The 16,524-nt window shown below is 62.6% G+C and overlaps 45 non-coding genes across 45 annotated transcripts; 23 read left to right on the top strand and 22 right to left on the bottom strand.

Annotated features, from left to right (window-relative positions):
* The first annotated feature begins 362 nt into the window (after positions 1-362).
* TRNAL-CAA lies at positions 363-434 on the top strand. The gene has a single exon. It is a non-coding gene; the product is annotated as a tRNA-Leu (tRNA).
* A 531-nt stretch (positions 435-965) lies between these two features.
* TRNAV-CAC lies at positions 966-1,038 on the bottom strand. Its single transcript has one exon. It is a non-coding gene; the product is annotated as a tRNA-Val (tRNA).
* A 160-nt stretch (positions 1,039-1,198) lies between these two features.
* Positions 1,199-1,269, top strand: TRNAG-GCC. Its single transcript has one exon. It is a non-coding gene; the product is annotated as a tRNA-Gly (tRNA).
* A 506-nt stretch (positions 1,270-1,775) lies between these two features.
* On the top strand, positions 1,776-1,847 carry TRNAW-CCA. Its single transcript has one exon. It is a non-coding gene; the product is annotated as a tRNA-Trp (tRNA).
* A 183-nt stretch (positions 1,848-2,030) lies between these two features.
* On the bottom strand, positions 2,031-2,103 carry TRNAR-ACG. Its single transcript has one exon. It is a non-coding gene; the product is annotated as a tRNA-Arg (tRNA).
* A 286-nt stretch (positions 2,104-2,389) lies between these two features.
* TRNAV-UAC lies at positions 2,390-2,462 on the bottom strand. The gene has a single exon. It is a non-coding gene; the product is annotated as a tRNA-Val (tRNA).
* A 160-nt stretch (positions 2,463-2,622) lies between these two features.
* Positions 2,623-2,693, top strand: TRNAG-GCC. The gene has a single exon. It is a non-coding gene; the product is annotated as a tRNA-Gly (tRNA).
* Positions 2,694-3,199: 506 nt separating this feature from the next.
* TRNAW-CCA lies at positions 3,200-3,271 on the top strand. The gene has a single exon. It is a non-coding gene; the product is annotated as a tRNA-Trp (tRNA).
* A 183-nt stretch (positions 3,272-3,454) lies between these two features.
* TRNAR-ACG lies at positions 3,455-3,527 on the bottom strand. Its single transcript has one exon. It is a non-coding gene; the product is annotated as a tRNA-Arg (tRNA).
* A 292-nt stretch (positions 3,528-3,819) lies between these two features.
* Positions 3,820-3,892, bottom strand: TRNAV-CAC. Its single transcript has one exon. It is a non-coding gene; the product is annotated as a tRNA-Val (tRNA).
* A 160-nt stretch (positions 3,893-4,052) lies between these two features.
* Positions 4,053-4,123, top strand: TRNAG-GCC. The gene has a single exon. It is a non-coding gene; the product is annotated as a tRNA-Gly (tRNA).
* Positions 4,124-4,629: 506 nt separating this feature from the next.
* On the top strand, positions 4,630-4,701 carry TRNAW-CCA. Its single transcript has one exon. It is a non-coding gene; the product is annotated as a tRNA-Trp (tRNA).
* A 183-nt stretch (positions 4,702-4,884) lies between these two features.
* TRNAR-ACG lies at positions 4,885-4,957 on the bottom strand. Its single transcript has one exon. It is a non-coding gene; the product is annotated as a tRNA-Arg (tRNA).
* Positions 4,958-5,249: 292 nt separating this feature from the next.
* TRNAV-CAC lies at positions 5,250-5,322 on the bottom strand. The gene has a single exon. It is a non-coding gene; the product is annotated as a tRNA-Val (tRNA).
* A 160-nt stretch (positions 5,323-5,482) lies between these two features.
* TRNAG-GCC lies at positions 5,483-5,553 on the top strand. Its single transcript has one exon. It is a non-coding gene; the product is annotated as a tRNA-Gly (tRNA).
* A 506-nt stretch (positions 5,554-6,059) lies between these two features.
* Positions 6,060-6,131, top strand: TRNAW-CCA. The gene has a single exon. It is a non-coding gene; the product is annotated as a tRNA-Trp (tRNA).
* A 183-nt stretch (positions 6,132-6,314) lies between these two features.
* Positions 6,315-6,387, bottom strand: TRNAR-ACG. The gene has a single exon. It is a non-coding gene; the product is annotated as a tRNA-Arg (tRNA).
* A 286-nt stretch (positions 6,388-6,673) lies between these two features.
* Positions 6,674-6,746, bottom strand: TRNAV-UAC. Its single transcript has one exon. It is a non-coding gene; the product is annotated as a tRNA-Val (tRNA).
* Positions 6,747-6,906: 160 nt separating this feature from the next.
* TRNAG-GCC lies at positions 6,907-6,977 on the top strand. Its single transcript has one exon. It is a non-coding gene; the product is annotated as a tRNA-Gly (tRNA).
* A 506-nt stretch (positions 6,978-7,483) lies between these two features.
* TRNAW-CCA lies at positions 7,484-7,555 on the top strand. The gene has a single exon. It is a non-coding gene; the product is annotated as a tRNA-Trp (tRNA).
* A 183-nt stretch (positions 7,556-7,738) lies between these two features.
* Positions 7,739-7,811, bottom strand: TRNAR-ACG. The gene has a single exon. It is a non-coding gene; the product is annotated as a tRNA-Arg (tRNA).
* A 280-nt stretch (positions 7,812-8,091) lies between these two features.
* On the bottom strand, positions 8,092-8,164 carry TRNAV-CAC. The gene has a single exon. It is a non-coding gene; the product is annotated as a tRNA-Val (tRNA).
* Positions 8,165-8,324: 160 nt separating this feature from the next.
* TRNAG-GCC lies at positions 8,325-8,395 on the top strand. The gene has a single exon. It is a non-coding gene; the product is annotated as a tRNA-Gly (tRNA).
* A 506-nt stretch (positions 8,396-8,901) lies between these two features.
* TRNAW-CCA lies at positions 8,902-8,973 on the top strand. The gene has a single exon. It is a non-coding gene; the product is annotated as a tRNA-Trp (tRNA).
* Positions 8,974-9,151: 178 nt separating this feature from the next.
* Positions 9,152-9,224, bottom strand: TRNAR-ACG. Its single transcript has one exon. It is a non-coding gene; the product is annotated as a tRNA-Arg (tRNA).
* A 292-nt stretch (positions 9,225-9,516) lies between these two features.
* On the bottom strand, positions 9,517-9,589 carry TRNAV-UAC. Its single transcript has one exon. It is a non-coding gene; the product is annotated as a tRNA-Val (tRNA).
* A 160-nt stretch (positions 9,590-9,749) lies between these two features.
* Positions 9,750-9,820, top strand: TRNAG-GCC. Its single transcript has one exon. It is a non-coding gene; the product is annotated as a tRNA-Gly (tRNA).
* A 506-nt stretch (positions 9,821-10,326) lies between these two features.
* On the top strand, positions 10,327-10,398 carry TRNAW-CCA. The gene has a single exon. It is a non-coding gene; the product is annotated as a tRNA-Trp (tRNA).
* A 183-nt stretch (positions 10,399-10,581) lies between these two features.
* Positions 10,582-10,654, bottom strand: TRNAR-ACG. Its single transcript has one exon. It is a non-coding gene; the product is annotated as a tRNA-Arg (tRNA).
* A 280-nt stretch (positions 10,655-10,934) lies between these two features.
* On the bottom strand, positions 10,935-11,007 carry TRNAV-CAC. Its single transcript has one exon. It is a non-coding gene; the product is annotated as a tRNA-Val (tRNA).
* Positions 11,008-11,167: 160 nt separating this feature from the next.
* TRNAG-GCC lies at positions 11,168-11,238 on the top strand. The gene has a single exon. It is a non-coding gene; the product is annotated as a tRNA-Gly (tRNA).
* A 506-nt stretch (positions 11,239-11,744) lies between these two features.
* Positions 11,745-11,816, top strand: TRNAW-CCA. The gene has a single exon. It is a non-coding gene; the product is annotated as a tRNA-Trp (tRNA).
* A 178-nt stretch (positions 11,817-11,994) lies between these two features.
* TRNAR-ACG lies at positions 11,995-12,067 on the bottom strand. The gene has a single exon. It is a non-coding gene; the product is annotated as a tRNA-Arg (tRNA).
* Positions 12,068-12,359: 292 nt separating this feature from the next.
* Positions 12,360-12,432, bottom strand: TRNAV-UAC. The gene has a single exon. It is a non-coding gene; the product is annotated as a tRNA-Val (tRNA).
* A 160-nt stretch (positions 12,433-12,592) lies between these two features.
* On the top strand, positions 12,593-12,663 carry TRNAG-GCC. Its single transcript has one exon. It is a non-coding gene; the product is annotated as a tRNA-Gly (tRNA).
* Positions 12,664-13,169: 506 nt separating this feature from the next.
* Positions 13,170-13,241, top strand: TRNAW-CCA. Its single transcript has one exon. It is a non-coding gene; the product is annotated as a tRNA-Trp (tRNA).
* Positions 13,242-13,424: 183 nt separating this feature from the next.
* Positions 13,425-13,497, bottom strand: TRNAR-ACG. The gene has a single exon. It is a non-coding gene; the product is annotated as a tRNA-Arg (tRNA).
* A 292-nt stretch (positions 13,498-13,789) lies between these two features.
* TRNAV-CAC lies at positions 13,790-13,862 on the bottom strand. The gene has a single exon. It is a non-coding gene; the product is annotated as a tRNA-Val (tRNA).
* Positions 13,863-14,022: 160 nt separating this feature from the next.
* Positions 14,023-14,093, top strand: TRNAG-GCC. Its single transcript has one exon. It is a non-coding gene; the product is annotated as a tRNA-Gly (tRNA).
* Positions 14,094-14,599: 506 nt separating this feature from the next.
* On the top strand, positions 14,600-14,671 carry TRNAW-CCA. Its single transcript has one exon. It is a non-coding gene; the product is annotated as a tRNA-Trp (tRNA).
* Positions 14,672-14,849: 178 nt separating this feature from the next.
* Positions 14,850-14,922, bottom strand: TRNAR-ACG. The gene has a single exon. It is a non-coding gene; the product is annotated as a tRNA-Arg (tRNA).
* A 286-nt stretch (positions 14,923-15,208) lies between these two features.
* Positions 15,209-15,281, bottom strand: TRNAV-CAC. Its single transcript has one exon. It is a non-coding gene; the product is annotated as a tRNA-Val (tRNA).
* A 160-nt stretch (positions 15,282-15,441) lies between these two features.
* TRNAG-GCC lies at positions 15,442-15,512 on the top strand. Its single transcript has one exon. It is a non-coding gene; the product is annotated as a tRNA-Gly (tRNA).
* Positions 15,513-16,018: 506 nt separating this feature from the next.
* TRNAW-CCA lies at positions 16,019-16,090 on the top strand. The gene has a single exon. It is a non-coding gene; the product is annotated as a tRNA-Trp (tRNA).
* Positions 16,091-16,268: 178 nt separating this feature from the next.
* TRNAR-ACG lies at positions 16,269-16,341 on the bottom strand. The gene has a single exon. It is a non-coding gene; the product is annotated as a tRNA-Arg (tRNA).
* Between the last annotated feature and the right edge of the window lie 183 nt (positions 16,342-16,524).

Here is a 16,524-nt window from a genome sequence, read left to right as displayed (position 1 = left end):
CCCTTTCCTTTCATTTTGAGGAACCTGCCGTGGGGCCAAGAGCAGCTTGCTGAGAAGCCTGCAGTTTCGGGGGCAGTATTCAGCCCCTTCCCGCTCTTCAGCTGGGGCCGCACGACGTGCACACGCGTGGGCTGGGAGACCTTCAGCCACCAGGTCAACCCGCGTGCGGCTCAGGAGCCTGCTTTACCCCGAGGGAAGGGCCTGATGGGTCACTTCTCAAGGCCCCTGGATGTGGTTCACATCCCAGCGGCTTCCTTGGATGGTGGACACGGTAACTCCTGGCTCATGCAACACGGAGGAAAGTCAGTCTGCCTTTCCACCCCCACTCTCCCAGCTGCCACACGCTCTTCCGGCCGCCAGCCGGCCTCGTGGGGCAAGGGTAGCGCATCTGACTCAAGATCAGAAGGTTGTGTGTTCAAATCACATCGGGGTCAAGCAGGTGACTGCTGCGCCTTTGTCCTGGTGCACCTTGCTTGGGGAGAGCATCCCTCCTGACAGAGCCTTTGCCTTTAGCAACCCTGCGCAGGGCCCAATGAGCTTGCTATTCCTTCGAAAGAGGTCAAAAGGAGGGCCACCACACCGGACGGGACAGGCAGCAGGGACACGTGCCACAAGCCAGGCAGGAGTCGAACCTGCAGTCTTCTGATCCATAGTCAGACACGTTATCCGTTGCGCCACTGGGCGCCGGGGCACGGCCTTTTGCCTGCCGTGGCCGCGCTGCCTACGAGAGGCAGAACGGTAGCGTGAGGGGAGACCTTCTCTCTCTCAGCCCCGCTTTCCTCTCCCACCAGCGCAGGAGAGAACGCCAGAGGAAAGGCAGCGGCGGGCACAGAGCAGCAACGGCGAGGACGCAACTCGGCTTCTGAGCTCCCCCGAGCACCCGCCCGCGCCCCTTGTGGAAGCCTGTTTTCCCTCCGCTTCATCGGGAGCGGGAGCAGGAGCAAAAGCAAAAGCTGAAGCCGGGCTGTTTCTGCCTGGTTTTGAACCAGGGACCTTTCGCGTGTGAGGCGAACGTGATAACCACTACACTACAGAAACCGAGGGCCAGCCGCTGCTGGGTAGAGGTCCCGGAGCGGCCCCCTTTGGCTGGCCCGCAGGCCGCCTCAGGCCCCGGCCAGAGGCAGAAGGAGCCTGGCCGGCATTGGCCGAAGCCCTTGGCGGAAAGCACCGCCTCCGCTGGCAAGCCCAAAGGAGCAGGGCATTGGTGGTTCAGTGGTAGAATTCTCGCCTGCCACGCGGGAGGCCCGTGTTCGATTCACGGCCAATGCAGCCACTTTCTTGCCGGGGCCCCGTCTCTTGTGCTGTGCCTGGCTCTCCAGTAGTTCCCCGCCCTACGCCTCTGAGCGCCAAGGTGCACTTTATTTGCTGAGCTTCTCCAAGGGGCCTCTTGGCAGGGGTGCTTCTGTTCTTTGCCCTTTCCTTTCATTTTGAGGAGCCCTGCCGCGGGGCCAAGAGCAGCTTGCTGAGAAGCCTGCAGTTTCGGGGGCAGTATTCAGACCCTTCCCGCTCTTCAGCTGGGGCCGCAGGACGTGCACACGCGTGGGCTGGGAGACCTTCAGCCACCAGGTCAACCCGCGTGCGGCTCAGGAGCCTGCTTCACCCCGAGGGAAGGGCCCGACGGGTCACTTCTCAAGGCCCCTGGATGTGGTTCACATCCCAGCGGCTTGCTTGGATGGTGGGCACGGTAAGTCCTGGCTCACGCAACACGGAGGAAAGTCAGTCTGCCCGTCCACCCCCACTCTCCCAGCCGCCACACGGTCTTCCGGACGCCAGCTGGCCTCGTGGCGCAAGGGTAGCGCATCTGACTCCAGATCAGAAGGTTGTGTGTTCAAATCACATCAGGGTCAAGCAGGTGACTGTTGCGCCTTTGTCCTGGTGCACCTTGCTTGGGGGGAGCGTCCCTCCTGACAGAGCCGTGGCCTTTGCTTTAAGCAACCCTGCGCAGGGCCCAATGAGCTTGCTATTCCTTCGAAAGAGGTCAAAAGGAGGGCCACCACACCGGACGGGACGGGCAGCAGGGGCACGTGCCACAAGCCAGGCAGGAGTCGAACCTGCAGTCTTCTGATCCGTAGTCAGACGCGTTATCCATTGCGCCACTGGCCCCCGGGGCACGGCCTTTTGTCTGCCGTGGCCGTGCTGCCTACGAGAGGCAGAACGGTAGCGTGAGGGAGACCTTCTCTCTCTTAGCCCCGCTTTCCTCTCCCACCAGCGCAGGAGAGAACGCAAGAGGAAAGGCAGCGGCGGGCACAGACCAGCAACGGCGAGGACGCAACTCGGCTTCTGAGCTTCCCCGAGCACCCGCCCGCGCCCCTTGTGGAAGCCTGTTTTCCCTCCGCTTCATCGGGAGCGGGAGCAGGAGCAAAAGCAAAAGCAAAAGCTGAAGCCGGGCTGTTTCTGCCTGGTTTTGAACCAGGGACCTTTCGCGTGTAGGGCGAACGTGATAACCACTACACTACAGAAACCGAGGGCCAGCCGCTGCTGGGTAGAGGTCCCGGAGCGGCCCCCTTTGGCTGGCCCGCAGGCCGCCTCAGGCCCCGGCCAGAGGCAGAAGGAGCCTGGCCGGCATTGGCCGAAGCCCTTGGCGGAAAGCACCGCCTCCGCTGGCAAGCCCAAAGGAGCAGGGCATTGGTGGTTCAGTGGTAGAATTCTCGCCTGCCACGTGGGAGGCCCGTGTTCGATTCACGGCCAATGCAGCCACTTTCTTGCCGGGGCTCCGTCTCTTGTGCTGTGCCTGGCTCTCCAGTAGTTCCCCGCCCTACGCCTCTGAGCGCCAAGGTGCACTTTATTTGCTGAGCTTCTCCAAGGGGCCTCTTGGCAGGGGTGCTTCTGTTCTTTGCCCTTTCCTTTCATTTTGAGGAGCCCTGCCGCGGGGCCAAGAGCAGCTTGCTGAGAAGCCTGCAGTTTCGGGGGCAGTATTCAGACCCTTCCCGCTCTTCAGCTGGGGCCGCAGGACGTGCACACGCGTGGGCTGGGAGACCTTCAGCCATCAGGTCAACCCGCGTGCGGCTCAGGAGCCTGCTTCACCCCGAGGGAAGGGCCCGACGGGTCACTTCTCAAGGCCCCTGGATGTGGTTCACATCCCAGCGGCTTGCTTGGATGGTGGGCACGGTAAGTCCTGGCTCACGCAACACGGAGGAAAGTCAGTCTGCCCGTCCACCCCCACTCTCCCAGCCGCCACACGCTCTTCCGGCCGCCAGCTGGCCTCGTGGCGCAAGGGTAGCGCATCTGACTCCAGATCAGAAGGTTGTGTGTTCAAATCACATCGGGGTCAAGCAGGTGACTGTTGCGCCTTTGTCCTGGTGCACCTTGCTTGGGGAGAGCGTCCCTCCTGACAGAGCCGTGGCCTTTGCTTTAAGCAACCCTGCGCAGGGCCCAATGAGCTTGCTATTCCTTCGAAAGAGGTCAAAAGGAGGGCCACCACACCGGACGGGACGGGCAGCAGGGGCACGTGCCACAAGCCAGGCAGGAGTCGAACCTGCAGTCTTCTGATCCGTAGTCAGACGCGTTATCCGTTGCGCCACTGGCCCCCGGGGCACGGCCTTTTGTCTGCCGTGGCCGTGCTGCCTACGAGAGGCAGAACGGTAGCGTGAGGGAGACCTTCTCTCTCTTAGCCCCGCTTTCCTCTCCCACCAGCGCAGGAGAGAACGCAAGAGGAAAGGCAGCGGCGGGCACAGACCAGCAACGGCGAGGACGCAACTCGGCTTCTGAGCTTCCCCGAGCACCCGCCCGCGTCCCTTCTGGAAGCCTGTTTTCCCTCCGCTTCATCGGGAGCGGGAGCAGGAGCAGGAGCAAAAGCAAAAGCAAAAGCTGAAGCCGGGCTGTTTCTGCCTGGTTTTGAACCAGGGACCTTTCGCGTGTGAGGCGAACGTGATAACCACTACACTACAGAAACCGAGGGCCAGCCGCTGCTGGGTAGAGGTCCCGGAGCGGCCCCCTTTGGCTGGCCCGCAGGCCGCCTCAGGCCCCGGCCAGAGGCAGAAGGAGCCTGGCCGGCATTGGCCGAAGCCCTTGGCGGAAAGCACCGCCTCCGCTGGCAAGCCCAAAGGAGCAGGGCATTGGTGGTTCAGTGGTAGAATTCTCGCCCGCCACGCGGGAGGCCCGTGTTCGATTCACGGCCAATGCAGCCACTTTCTTGCCGGGGCCCCGTCTCTTGTGCTGTGCCTGGCTCTCCAGTAGTTCCCCGCCCTACGCCTCTGAGCGCCAAGGTGCACTTTATTTGCTGAGCTTCTCCAAGGGGCCTCTTGGCAGGGGTGCTTCTGTTCTTTGCCCTTTCCTTTCATTTTGAGGAGCCCTGCCGCGGGGCCAAGAGCAGCTTGCTGAGAAGCCTGCAGTTTCGGGGGCAGTATTCAGACCCTTCCCGCTCTTCAGCTGGGGCCGCAGGACGTGCACACGCGTGGGCTGGGAGACCTTCAGCCATCAGGTCAACCCGCGTGCGGCTCAGGAGCCTGCTTCACCCCGAGGGAAGGGCCCGACGGGTCACTTCTCAAGGCCCCTGGATGTGGTTCACATCCCAGCGGCTTGCTTGGATGGTGGGCACGGTAAGTCCTGGCTCACGCAACACGGAGGAAAGTCAGTCTGCCCGTCCACCCCCACTCTCCCAGCCGCCACACGCTCTTCCGGACGCCAGCTGGCCTCGTGGCGCAAGGGTAGCGCATCTGACTCCAGATCAGAAGGTTGTGTGTTCAAATCACATCGGGGTCAAGCAGGTGACTGTTGCGCCTTTGTCCTGGTGCACCTTGCTTGGGGAGAGCGTCCCTCCTGACAGAGCCGTGGCCTTTGCTTTAAGCAACCCTGCGCAGGGCCCAATGACCTTGCTATTCCTTCGAAAGAGGTCAAAAGGAGGGCCACCACACCGGACGGGACGGGCAGCAGGGGCACGTGCCACAAGCCAGGCAGGAGTCGAACCTGCAGTCTTCTGATCCGTAGTCAGACGCGTTATCCGTTGCGCCACTGGCCCCCGGGGCACGGCCTTTTGTCTGCCGTGGCCGTGCTGCCTACGAGAGGCAGAACGGTAGCGTGAGGGAGACCTTCTCTCTCTTAGCCCCGCTTTCCTCTCCCACCAGCGCAGGAGAGAACGCAAGAGGAAAGGCAGCGGCGGGCACAGAGCAGCAACGGCGAGGACGCAACTCGGCTTCTGAGCTCCCCCGAGCACCCGCCCGCGTCCCTTGTGGAAGCCTGTTTTCCCTCCGCTTCATCGGGAGCGGGAGCAGGAGCAGGAGCAAAAGCAAAAGCAAAAGCTGAAGCCGGGCTGTTTCTGCCTGGTTTTGAACCAGGGACCTTTCGCGTGTGAGGCGAACGTGATAACCACTACACTACAGAAACCGAGGGCCAGCCGCTGCTGGGTAGAGGTCCCGGAGCGGCCCCCTTTGGCTGGCCCGCAGGCCGCCTCAGGCCCCGGCCAGAGGCAGAAGGAGCCTGGCCGGCATTGGCCGAAGCCCTTGGCGGAAAGCACCGCCTCCGCTGGCAAGCCCAAAGGAGCAGGGCATTGGTGGTTCAGTGGTAGAATTCTCGCCCGCCACGCGGGAGGCCCGTGTTCGATTCACGGCCAATGCAGCCACTTTCTTGCCGGGGCCCCGTCTCTTGTGCTGTGCCTGGCTCTCCAGTAGTTCCCCGCCCTACGCCTCTGAGCGCCAAGGTGCACTTTATTTGCTGAGCTTCTCCAAGGGGCCTCTTGGCAGGGGTGCTTCTGTTCTTTGCCCTTTCCTTTCATTTTGAGGAGCCCTGCCGCGGGGCCAAGAGCAGCTTGCTGAGAAGCCTGCAGTTTCGGGGGCAGTATTCAGACCCTTCCTGCTCTTCAGCTGGGGCCGCAGGACGTGCACACGCGTGGGCTGGGAGACCTTCAGCCATCAGGTCAACCCGCGTGCGGCTCAGGAGCCTGCTTCACCCCGAGGGAAGGGCCCGACGGGTCACTTCTCAAGGCCCCTGGATGTGGTTCACATCCCAGCGGCTTGCTTGGATGGTGGGCACGGTAAGTCCTGGCTCACGCAACATGGAGGAAAGTCAGTCTGCCCGTCCACCCCCACTCTCCCAGCCGCCACACGCTCTTCCGGCCGCCAGCTGGCCTCGTGGCGCAAGGGTAGCGCATCTGACTCCAGATCAGAAGGTTGTGTGTTCAAATCACATCGGGGTCAAGCAGGTGACTGTTGCGCCTTTGTCCTGGTGCACCTTGCTTGGGGAGAGCGTCCCTCCTGACAGAGCCGTGGCCTTTGCTTTAAGCAACCCTGCGCAGGGCCCAATGAGCTTGCTATTCCTTCGAAAGAGGTCAAAAGGAGGGCCACCACACCGGACGGGACGGGCAGCAGGGGCACGTGCCACAAGCCAGGCAGGAGTCGAACCTGCAGTCTTCTGATCCGTAGTCAGACGCGTTATCCGTTGCGCCACTGGCCCCCGGGGCACGGCCTTTTGTCTGCCGTGGCCGTGCTGCCTACGAGAGGCAGAACGGTAGCGTGAGGGAGACCTTCTCTCTCTTAGCCCCGCTTTCCTCTCCCACCAGCGCAGGAGAGAACGCAAGAGGAAAGGCAGCGGCGGGCACAGACCAGCAACGGCGAGGACGCAACTCGGCTTCTGAGCTTCCCCGAGCACCCGCCCGCGCCCCTTGTGGAAGCCTGTTTTCCCTCCGCTTCATCGGGAGCGGGAGCAGGAGCAAAAGCAAAAGCAAAAGCTGAAGCCGGGCTGTTTCTGCCTGGTTTTGAACCAGGGACCTTTCGCGTGTAGGGCGAACGTGATAACCACTACACTACAGAAACCGAGGGCCAGCCGCTGCTGGGTAGAGGTCCCGGAGCGGCCCCCTTTGGCTGGCCCGCAGGCCGCCTCAGGCCCCGGCCAGAGGCAGAAGGAGCCTGGCCGGCATTGGCCGAAGCCCTTGGCGGAAAGCACCGCCTCCGCTGGCAAGCCCAAAGGAGCAGGGCATTGGTGGTTCAGTGGTAGAATTCTCGCCTGCCACGTGGGAGGCCCGTGTTCGATTCACGGCCAATGCAGCCACTTTCTTGCCGGGGCTCCGTCTCTTGTGGTGTGCCTGGCTCTCCAGTAGTTCCCCGCCCTACGCCTCTGAGCGCCAAGGTGCACTTTATTTGCTGAGCTTCTCCAAGGGGCCTCTTGGCAGGGGTGCTTCTGTTCTTTGCCCTTTCCTTTCATTTTGAGGAGCCCTGCCGCGGGGCCAAGAGCAGCTTGCTGAGAAGCCTGCAGTTTCGGGGGCAGTATTCAGACCCTTCCCGCTCTTCTGCTGGGGCCGCAGGACGTGCACACGCATGGGCTGGGAGACCTTCAGCCATCAGGTCAACCCGCGTGCGGCTCAGGAGCCTGCTTCACCCCGAGGGAAGGGCCCGACGGGTCACTTCTCAAGGCCCCTGGATGTGGTTCACATCCCAGCGGCTTGCTTGGATGGTGGGCACGGTAAGTCCTGGCTCACGCAACATGGAGGAAAGTCAGTCTGCCCGTCCACCCCCACTCTCCCAGCCGCCACACGCTCTTCCGGCCGCCAGCTGGCCTCGTGGCGCAAGGGTAGCGCATCTGACTCCAGATCAGAAGGTTGTGTGTTCAAATCACATCGGGGTCAAGCAGGTGACTGTTGCGCCTTTGTCCTGGTGCACCTTGCTTGGGGAGAGCGTCCCTCCTGACAGAGCCGTGGCCTTTGCTTTAAGCAACCCTGCGCAGGGCCCAATGACCTTGCTATTCCTTCGAAAGAGGTCAAAAGGAGGGCCACCACACCGGACGGGACGGGCAGCAGGGGCACGTGCCACAAGCCAGGCAGGAGTCGAACCTGCAGTCTTCTGATCCGTAGTCAGACGCGTTATCCGTTGCGCCACTGGCCCCCGTGGCACGGCCTTTTGTCTGCCGTGGCCGTGCTGCCTACGAGAGGCAGAACGGTAGCGTGAGGGAGACCTTCTCTCTCTTAGCCCCGCTTTCCTCTCCCACCAGCGCAGGAGAGAACGCAAGAGGAAAGGCAGCGGCGGGCACAGACCAGCAACGGCGAGGACGCAACTCGGCTTCTGAGCTTCCCCGAGCACCCACCCGCGTCCCTTGTGGAAGCCTGTTTTCCCTCCGCTTCATCGGGAGCGGGAGCAGGAGCAAAAGCAAAAGCTGAAGCCGGGCTGTTTCTGCCTGGTTTTGAACCAGGGACCTTTCGCGTGTGAGGCGAACGTGATAACCACTACACTACAGAAACCGAGGGCCAGCCGCTGCTGGGTAGAGGTCCCGGAGCGGCCCCCTTTGGCTGGCCCGCAGGCCGCCTCAGGCCCCGGCCAGAGGCAGAAGGAGCCTGGCCGGCATTGGCCGAAGCCCTTGGCGGAAAGCACCGCCTCCGCTGGCAAGCCCAAAGGAGCAGGGCATTGGTGGTTCAGTGGTAGAATTCTCGCCCGCCACGCGGGAGGCCTGTGTTCGATTCACGGCCAATGCAGCCACTTTCTTGCCGGGGCCCCGTCTCTTGTGCTGTGCCTGGCTCTCCAGTAGTTCCCCGCCCTACGCCTCTGAGCGCCAAGGTGCACTTTATTTGCTGAGCTTCTCCAAGGGGCCTCTTGGCAGGGGTGCTTCTGTTCTTTGCCCTTTCCTTTCATTTTGAGGAGCCCTGCCGCGGGGCCAAGAGCAGCTTGCTGAGAAGCCTGCAGTTTCGGGGGCAGTATTCAGACCCTTCCCGCTCTTCAGCTGGGGCCGCAGGACGTGCACACGCGTGGGCTGGGAGACCTTCAGCCATCAGGTCAACCCGCGTGCGGCTCAGGAGCCTGCTTCACCCCGAGGGAAGGGCCCAACGGGTCACTTCTCAAGGCCCCTGGATGTGGTTCACATCCCAGCGGCTTGCTTGGATGGTGGGCACGGTAAGTCCTGGCTCACGCAACACGGAGGAAAGTCAGTCTGCCCGTCCACCCCCACTCTCCCAGCCGCCACACGCTCTTCCGGCCGCCAGCTGGCCTCGTGGCGCAAGGGTAGCGCATCTGACTCCAGATCAGAAGGTTGTGTGTTCAAATCACATCGGGGTCAAGCAGGTGACTGTTGCGCCTTTGTCCTGGTGCACCTTGCTTGGGGAGAGCGTCCCTCCTGACAGAGCCGTGGCCTTTGCTTTAAGCAACCCTGCGCAGGGCCCAATGACCTTGCTATTCCTTCGAAAGAGGTCAAAAGGAGGGCCACCACACCGGACGGGCAGCAGGGACACGTGCCACAAGCCAGGCAGGAGTCGAACCTGCAGTCTTCTGATCCGTAGTCAGACGCGTTATCCGTTGCGCCACTGGCCCCCGGGGCACGGCCTTTTGTCTGCCGTGGCCGTGCTGCCTACGAGAGGCAGAACGGTAGCGTGAGGGAGACCTTCTCTCTCTTAGCCCCGCTTTCCTCTCCCACCAGCGCAGGAGAGAACGCAAGAGGAAAGGCAGCGGCGGGCACAGACCAGCAACGGCGAGGACGCAACTCGGCTTCTGAGCTTCCCCGAGCACCCGCCCGCGCCCCTTGTGGAAGCCTGTTTTCCCTCCGCTTCATCGGGAGCGGGAGCGGGAGCAGGAGCAAAAGCAAAAGCAAAAGCTGAAGCCGGGCTGTTTCTGCCTGGTTTTGAACCAGGGACCTTTCGCGTGTAGGGCGAACGTGATAACCACTACACTACAGAAACCGAGGGCCAGCCGCTGCTGGGTAGAGGTCCCGGAGCGGCCCCCTTTGGCTGGCCCGCAGGCCGCCTCAGGCCCCGGCCAGAGGCAGAAGGAGCCTGGCCGGCATTGGCCGAAGCCCTTGGCGGAAAGCACCGCCTCCGCTGGCAAGCCCAAAGGAGCAGGGCATTGGTGGTTCAGTGGTAGAATTCTCGCCTGCCACGCGGGAGGCCCGTGTTCGATTCACGGCCAATGCAGCCACTTTCTTGCCGGGGCTCCGTCTCTTGTGCTGTGCCTGGCTCTCCAGTAGTTCCCCGCCCTACGCCTCTGAGCGCCAAGGTGCACTTTATTTGCTGAGCTTCTCCAAGGGGCCTCTTGGCAGGGGTGCTTCTGTTCTTTGCCCTTTCCTTTCATTTTGAGGAGCCCTGCCGCGGGGCCAAGAGCAGCTTGCTGAGAAGCCTGCAGTTTCGGGGGCAGTATTCAGACCCTTCCCGCTCTTCAGCTGGGGCCGCAGGACGTGCACACGCGTGGGCTGGGAGACCTTCAGCCATCAGGTCAACCCGCGTGCGGCTCAGGAGCCTGCTTCACCCCGAGGGAAGGGCCCAACGGGTCACTTCTCAAGGCCCCTGGATGTGGTTCACATCCCAGCGGCTTGCTTGGATGGTGGGCACGGTAAGTCCTGGCTCACGCAACACGGAGGAAAGTCAGTCTGCCCGTCCACCCCCACTCTCCCAGCCGCCACACGCTCTTCCGGCCGCCAGCTGGCCTCGTGGCGCAAGGGTAGCGCATCTGACTCCAGATCAGAAGGTTGTGTGTTCAAATCACATCGGGGTCAAGCAGGTGACTGTTGCGCCTTTGTCCTGGTGCACCTTGCTTGGGGAGAGCGTCCCTCCTGACAGAGCCGTGGCCTTTGCTTTAAGCAACCCTGCGCAGGGCCCAATGACCTTGCTATTCCTTCGAAAGAGGTCAAAAGGAGGGCCACCACACCGGACGGGACGGGCAGCAGGGGCACGTGCCACAAGCCAGGCAGGAGTCGAACCTGCAGTCTTCTGATCCGTAGTCAGACGCGTTATCCGTTGCGCCACTGGCCCCCGGGGCACGGCCTTTTGTCTGCCGTGGCCGTGCTGCCTACGAGAGGCAGAACGGTAGCGTGAGGGAGACCTTCTCTCTCTTAGCCCCGCTTTCCTCTCCCACCAGCGCAGGAGAGAACGCAAGAGGAAAGGCAGCGGCGGGCACAGACCAGCAACGGCGAGGACGCAACTCGGCTTCTGAGCTTCCCCGAGCACCCACCCGCGTCCCTTGTGGAAGCCTGTTTTCCCTCCGCTTCATCGGGAGCGGGAGCAGGAGCAAAAGCAAAAGCTGAAGCCGGGCTGTTTCTGCCTGGTTTTGAACCAGGGACCTTTCGCGTGTGAGGCGAACGTGATAACCACTACACTACAGAAACCGAGGGCCAGCCGCTGCTGGGTAGAGGTCCCGGAGCGGCCCCCTTTGGCTGGCCCGCAGGCCGCCTCAGGCCCCGGCCAGAGGCAGAAGGAGCCTGGCCGGCATTGGCCGAAGCCCTTGGCGGAAAGCACCGCCTCCGCTGGCAAGCCCAAAGGAGCAGGGCATTGGTGGTTCAGTGGTAGAATTCTCGCCTGCCACGCGGGAGGCCTGTGTTCGATTCACGGCCAATGCAGCCACTTTCTTGCCGGGGCCCCGTCTCTTGTGCTGTGCCTGGCTCTCCAGTAGTTCCCCGCCCTACGCCTCTGAGCGCCAAGGTGCACTTTATTTGCTGAGCTTCTCCAAGGGGCCTCTTGGCAGGGGTGCTTCTGTTCTTTGCCCTTTCCTTTCATTTTGAGGAGCCCTGCCGCGGGGCCAAGAGCAGCTTGCTGAGAAGCCTGCAGTTTCGGGGGCAGTATTCAGACCCTTCCCGCTCTTCAGCTGGGGCCGCAGGACGTGCACACGCGTGGGCTGGGAGACCTTCAGCCATCAGGTCAACCCGCGTGCGGCTCAGGAGCCTGCTTCACCCCGAGGGAAGGGCCCAACGGGTCACTTCTCAAGGCCCCTGGATGTGGTTCACATCCCAGCGGCTTGCTTGGATGGTGGGCACGGTAAGTCCTGGCTCACGCAACACGGAGGAAAGTCAGTCTGCCCGTCCACCCCCACTCTCCCAGCCGCCACACGCTCTTCCGGCCGCCAGCTGGCCTCGTGGCGCAAGGGTAGCGCATCTGACTCCAGATCAGAAGGTTGTGTGTTCAAATCACATCGGGGTCAAGCAGGTGACTGTTGCGCCTTTGTCCTGGTGCACCTTGCTTGGGGAGAGCGTCCCTCCTGACAGAGCCGTGGCCTTTGCTTTAAGCAACCCTGCGCAGGGCCCAATGACCTTGCTATTCCTTCGAAAGAGGTCAAAAGGAGGGCCACCACACCGGACGGGCAGCAGGGACACGTGCCACAAGCCAGGCAGGAGTCGAACCTGCAGTCTTCTGATCCGTAGTCAGACGCGTTATCCGTTGCGCCACTGGCCCCCGGGGCACGGCCTTTTGTCTGCCGTGGCCGTGCTGCCTACGAGAGGCAGAACGGTAGCGTGAGGGAGACCTTCTCTCTCTTAGCCCCGCTTTCCTCTCCCACCAGCGCAGGAGAGAACGCAAGAGGAAAGGCAGCGGCGGGCACAGACCAGCAACGGCGAGGACGCAACTCGGCTTCTGAGCTTCCCCGAGCACCCGCCCGCGCCCCTTGTGGAAGCCTGTTTTCCCTCCGCTTCATCGGGAGCGGGAGCGGGAGCAGGAGCAAAAGCAAAAGCAAAAGCTGAAGCCGGGCTGTTTCTGCCTGGTTTTGAACCAGGGACCTTTCGCGTGTAGGGCGAACGTGATAACCACTACACTACAGAAACCGAGGGCCAGCCGCTGCTGGGTAGAGGTCCCGGAGCGGCCCCCTTTGGCTGGCCCGCAGGCCGCCTCAGGCCCCGGCCAGAGGCAGAAGGAGCCTGGCCGGCATTGGCCGAAGCCCTTGGCGGAAAGCACCGCCTCCGCTGGCAAGCCCAAAGGAGCAGGGCATTGGTGGTTCAGTGGTAGAATTCTCGCCTGCCACGCGGGAGGCCCGTGTTCGATTCACGGCCAATGCAGCCACTTTCTTGCCGGGGCTCCGTCTCTTGTGCTGTGCCTGGCTCTCCAGTAGTTCCCCGCCCTACGCCTCTGAGCGCCAAGGTGCACTTTATTTGCTGAGCTTCTCCAAGGGGCCTCTTGGCAGGGGTGCTTCTGTTCTTTGCCCTTTCCTTTCATTTTGAGGAGCCCTGCCGCGGGGCCAAGAGCAGCTTGCTGAGAAGCCTGCAGTTTCGGGGGCAGTATTCAGACCCTTCCCGCTCTTCAGCTGGGGCCGCAGGACGTGCACACGCGTGGGCTGGGAGACCTTCAGCCACCAGGTCAACCCGCGTGCGGCTCAGGAGCCTGCTTCACCCCGAGGGAAGGGCCCGACGGGTCACTTCTCAAGGCCCCTGGATGTGGTTCACATCCCAGCGGCTTGCTTGGATGGTGGGCACGGTAAGTCCTGGCTCACGCAACACGGAGGAAAGTCAGTCTGCCCGTCCACCCCCACTCTCCCAGCCGCCACACGCTCTTCCGGCCGCCAGCTGGCCTCGTGGCGCAAGGGTAGCGCATCTGACTCCAGATCAGAAGGTTGTGTGTTCAAATCACATCGGGGTCAAGCAGGTGACTGTTGCGCCTTTGTCCTGGTGCACCTTGCTTGGGGGGAGCGTCCCTCCTGACAGAGCCGTGGCCTTTGCTTTAAGCAACCCTGCACAGGGCCCAATGAGCTTGCTATTCCTTCGAAAGAGGTCAAAAGGAGGGCCACCACACCGGACGGGACGGGCAGCAGGGACACGTGCCACAAGCCAGGCAGGAGTCGAACCTGCAGTCTTCTGATCCGTAGTCAGACGCGTTATCCGTTGCGCCACTGGCCCCCGGGGCACGGCCTTTTGTCTGCCGTGGCCGTGCTGCCTACGAGAGGCAGAACGGTAGCGTGAGGGAGACCTTCTCTCTCTTAGCCCCGCTTTCCTCTCCCACCAGCGCAGGAGAGAACGCAAGAGGAAAGGCAGCGGCGGGCACAGACCAGCAACGGCGAGGACGCAACTCGGCTTCTGAGCTTCCCCGAGCACCCGCCCGCGTCCCTTGTGGAAGCCTGTTTTCCCTCCGCTTCATCGGGAGCGGGAGCAGGAGCAGGAGCAAAAGCAAAAGCAAAAGCTGAAGCTGGGCTGTTTCTGCCTGGTTTTGAACCAGGGACCTTTCGCGTGTGAGGCGAACGTGATAACCACTACACTACAGAAACCGAGGGCCAGCCGCTGCTGGGTAGAGGTCCCGGAGCGGCCCCCTTTGGCTGGCCCGCAGGCCGCCTCAGGCCCCGGCCAGAGGCAGAAGGAGCCTGGCCGGCATTGGCCGAAGCCCTTGGCGGAAAGCACCGCCTCCGCTGGCAAGCCCAAAGGAGCAGGGCATTGGTGGTTCAGTGGTAGAATTCTCGCCCGCCACGCGGGAGGCCTGTGTTCGATTCACGGCCAATGCAGCCACTTTCTTGCCGGGGCCCCGTCTCTTGTGCTGTGCCTGGCTCTCCAGTAGTTCCCCGCCCTACGCCTCTGAGCGCCAAGGTGCACTTTATTTGCTGAGCTTCTCCAAGGGGCCTCTTGGCAGGGGTGCTTCTGTTCTTTGCCCTTTCCTTTCATTTTGAGGAGCCCTGCCGCGGGGCCAAGAGCAGCTTGCTGAGAAGCCTGCAGTTTCGGGGGCAGTATTCAGACCCTTCCCGCTCTTCAGCTGGGGCCGCAGGACGTGCACACGCGTGGGCTGGGAGACCTTCAGCCATCAGGTCAACCCGCGTGCGGCTCAGGAGCCTGCTTCACCCCGAGGGAAGGGCCCAACGGGTCACTTCTCAAGGCCCCTGGATGTGGTTCACATCCCAGCGGCTTGCTTGGATGGTGGGCACGGTAAGTCCTGGCTCACGCAACACGGAGGAAAGTCAGTCTGCCCGTCCACCCCCACTCTCCCAGCCGCCACACGCTCTTCCGGCCGCCAGCTGGCCTCGTGGCGCAAGGGTAGCGCATCTGACTCCAGATCAGAAGGTTGTGTGTTCAAATCACATCGGGGTCAAGCAGGTGACTGTTGCGCCTTTGTCCTGGTGCACCTTGCTTGGGGAGAGCGTCCCTCCTGACAGAGCCGTGGCCTTTGCTTTAAGCAACCCTGCGCAGGGCCCAATGACCTTGCTATTCCTTCGAAAGAGGTCAAAAGGAGGGCCACCACACCGGACGGGCAGCAGGGACACGTGCCACAAGCCAGGCAGGAGTCGAACCTGCAGTCTTCTGATCCGTAGTCAGACGCGTTATCCGTTGCGCCACTGGCCCCCGGGGCACGGCCTTTTGTCTGCCGTGGCCGTGCTGCCTACGAGAGGCAGAACGGTAGCGTGAGGGAGACCTTCTCTCTCTTAGCCCCGCTTTCCTCTCCCACCAGCGCAGGAGAGAACGCAAGAGGAAAGGCAGCGGCGGGCACAGACCAGCAACGGCGAGGACGCAACTCGGCTTCTGAGCTTCCCCGAGCACCCGCCCGCGTCCCTTGTGGAAGCCTGTTTTCCCTCCGCTTCATTGGGAGCGGGAGCAGGAGCAGGAGCAAAAGCAAAAGCTGAAGCCGGGCTGTTTCTGCCTGGTTTTGAACCAGGGACCTTTCGCGTGTGAGGCGAACGTGATAACCACTACACTACAGAAACCGAGGGCCAGCCGCTGCTGGGTAGAGGTCCCGGAGCGGCCCCCTTTGGCTGGCCCGCAGGCCGCCTCAGGCCCCGGCCAGAGGCAGAAGGAGCCTGGCCGGCATTGGCCGAAGCCCTTGGCGGAAAGCACCGCCTCCGCTGGCAAGCCCAAAGGAGCAGGGCATTGGTGGTTCAGTGGTAGAATTCTCGCCTGCCACGCGGGAGGCCCGTGTTCGATTCACGGCCAATGCAGCCACTTTCTTGCCGGGGCCCCGTCTCTTGTGCTGTGCCTGGCTCTCCAGTAGTTCCCCGCCCTACGCCTCTGAGCGCCAAGGTGCACTTTATTTGCTGAGCTTCTCCAAGGGGCCTCTTGGCAGGGGTGCTTCTGTTCTTTGCCCTTTCCTTTCATTTTGAGGAGCCCTGCCGCGGGGCCAAGAGCAGCTTGCTGAGAAGCCTGCAGTTTCGGGGGCAGTATTCAGACCCTTCCCGCTCTTCAGCTGGGGCCGCAGGACGTGCACACGCGTGGGCTGGGAGACCTTCAGCCATCAGGTCAACCCGCGTGCGGCTCAGGAGCCTGCTTCACCCCGAGGGAAGGGCCCAACGGGTCACTTCTCAAGGCCCCTGGATGTGGTTCACATCCCAGCGGCTTGCTTGGATGGTGGGCACGGTAAGTCCTGGCTCACGCAACACGGAGGAAAGTCAGTCTGCCCGTCCACCCCCACTCTCCCAGCCGCCACACGCTCTTCCGGCCGCCAGCTGGCCTCGTGGCGCAAGGGTAGCGCATCTGACTCCAGATCAGAAGGTTGTGTGTTCAAATCACATCGGGGTCAAGCAGGTGACTGTTGCGCCTTTGTCCTGGTGCACCTTGCTTGGGGAGAGCGTCCCTCCTGACAGAGCCGTGGCCTTTGCTTTAAGCAACCCTGCGCAGGGCCCAATGAGCTTGCTATTCCTTCGAAAGAGGTCAAAAGGAGGGCCACCACACCGGACGGGCAGCAGGGGCACGTGCCACAAGCCAGGCAGGAGTCGAACCTGCAGTCTTCTGATCCGTAGTCAGACGCGTTATCCGTTGCGCCACTGGCCCCCGGGGCACGGCCTTTTGTCTGCCGTGGCCGTGCTGCCTACGAGAGGCAGAACGGTAGCGTGAGGGAGACCTTCTCTCTCTTAGCCCCGCTTTCCTCTCCCACCAGCGCAGGAGAGAACGCAAGAGGAAAGGCAGCGGCGGGCACAGACCAGCAACGGCGAGGACGCAACTCGGCTTCTGAGC

The sequence above is a fragment of the Chelonia mydas genome, chromosome 3 (genome assembly GCF_015237465.2).
Source record: "Chelonia mydas isolate rCheMyd1 chromosome 3, rCheMyd1.pri.v2, whole genome shotgun sequence".
In the NCBI taxonomy this organism is placed as follows: domain Eukaryota; kingdom Metazoa; phylum Chordata; order Testudines; family Cheloniidae; genus Chelonia; species Chelonia mydas.
This window is presented reverse-complemented; position numbering and strand designations above follow the sequence as displayed.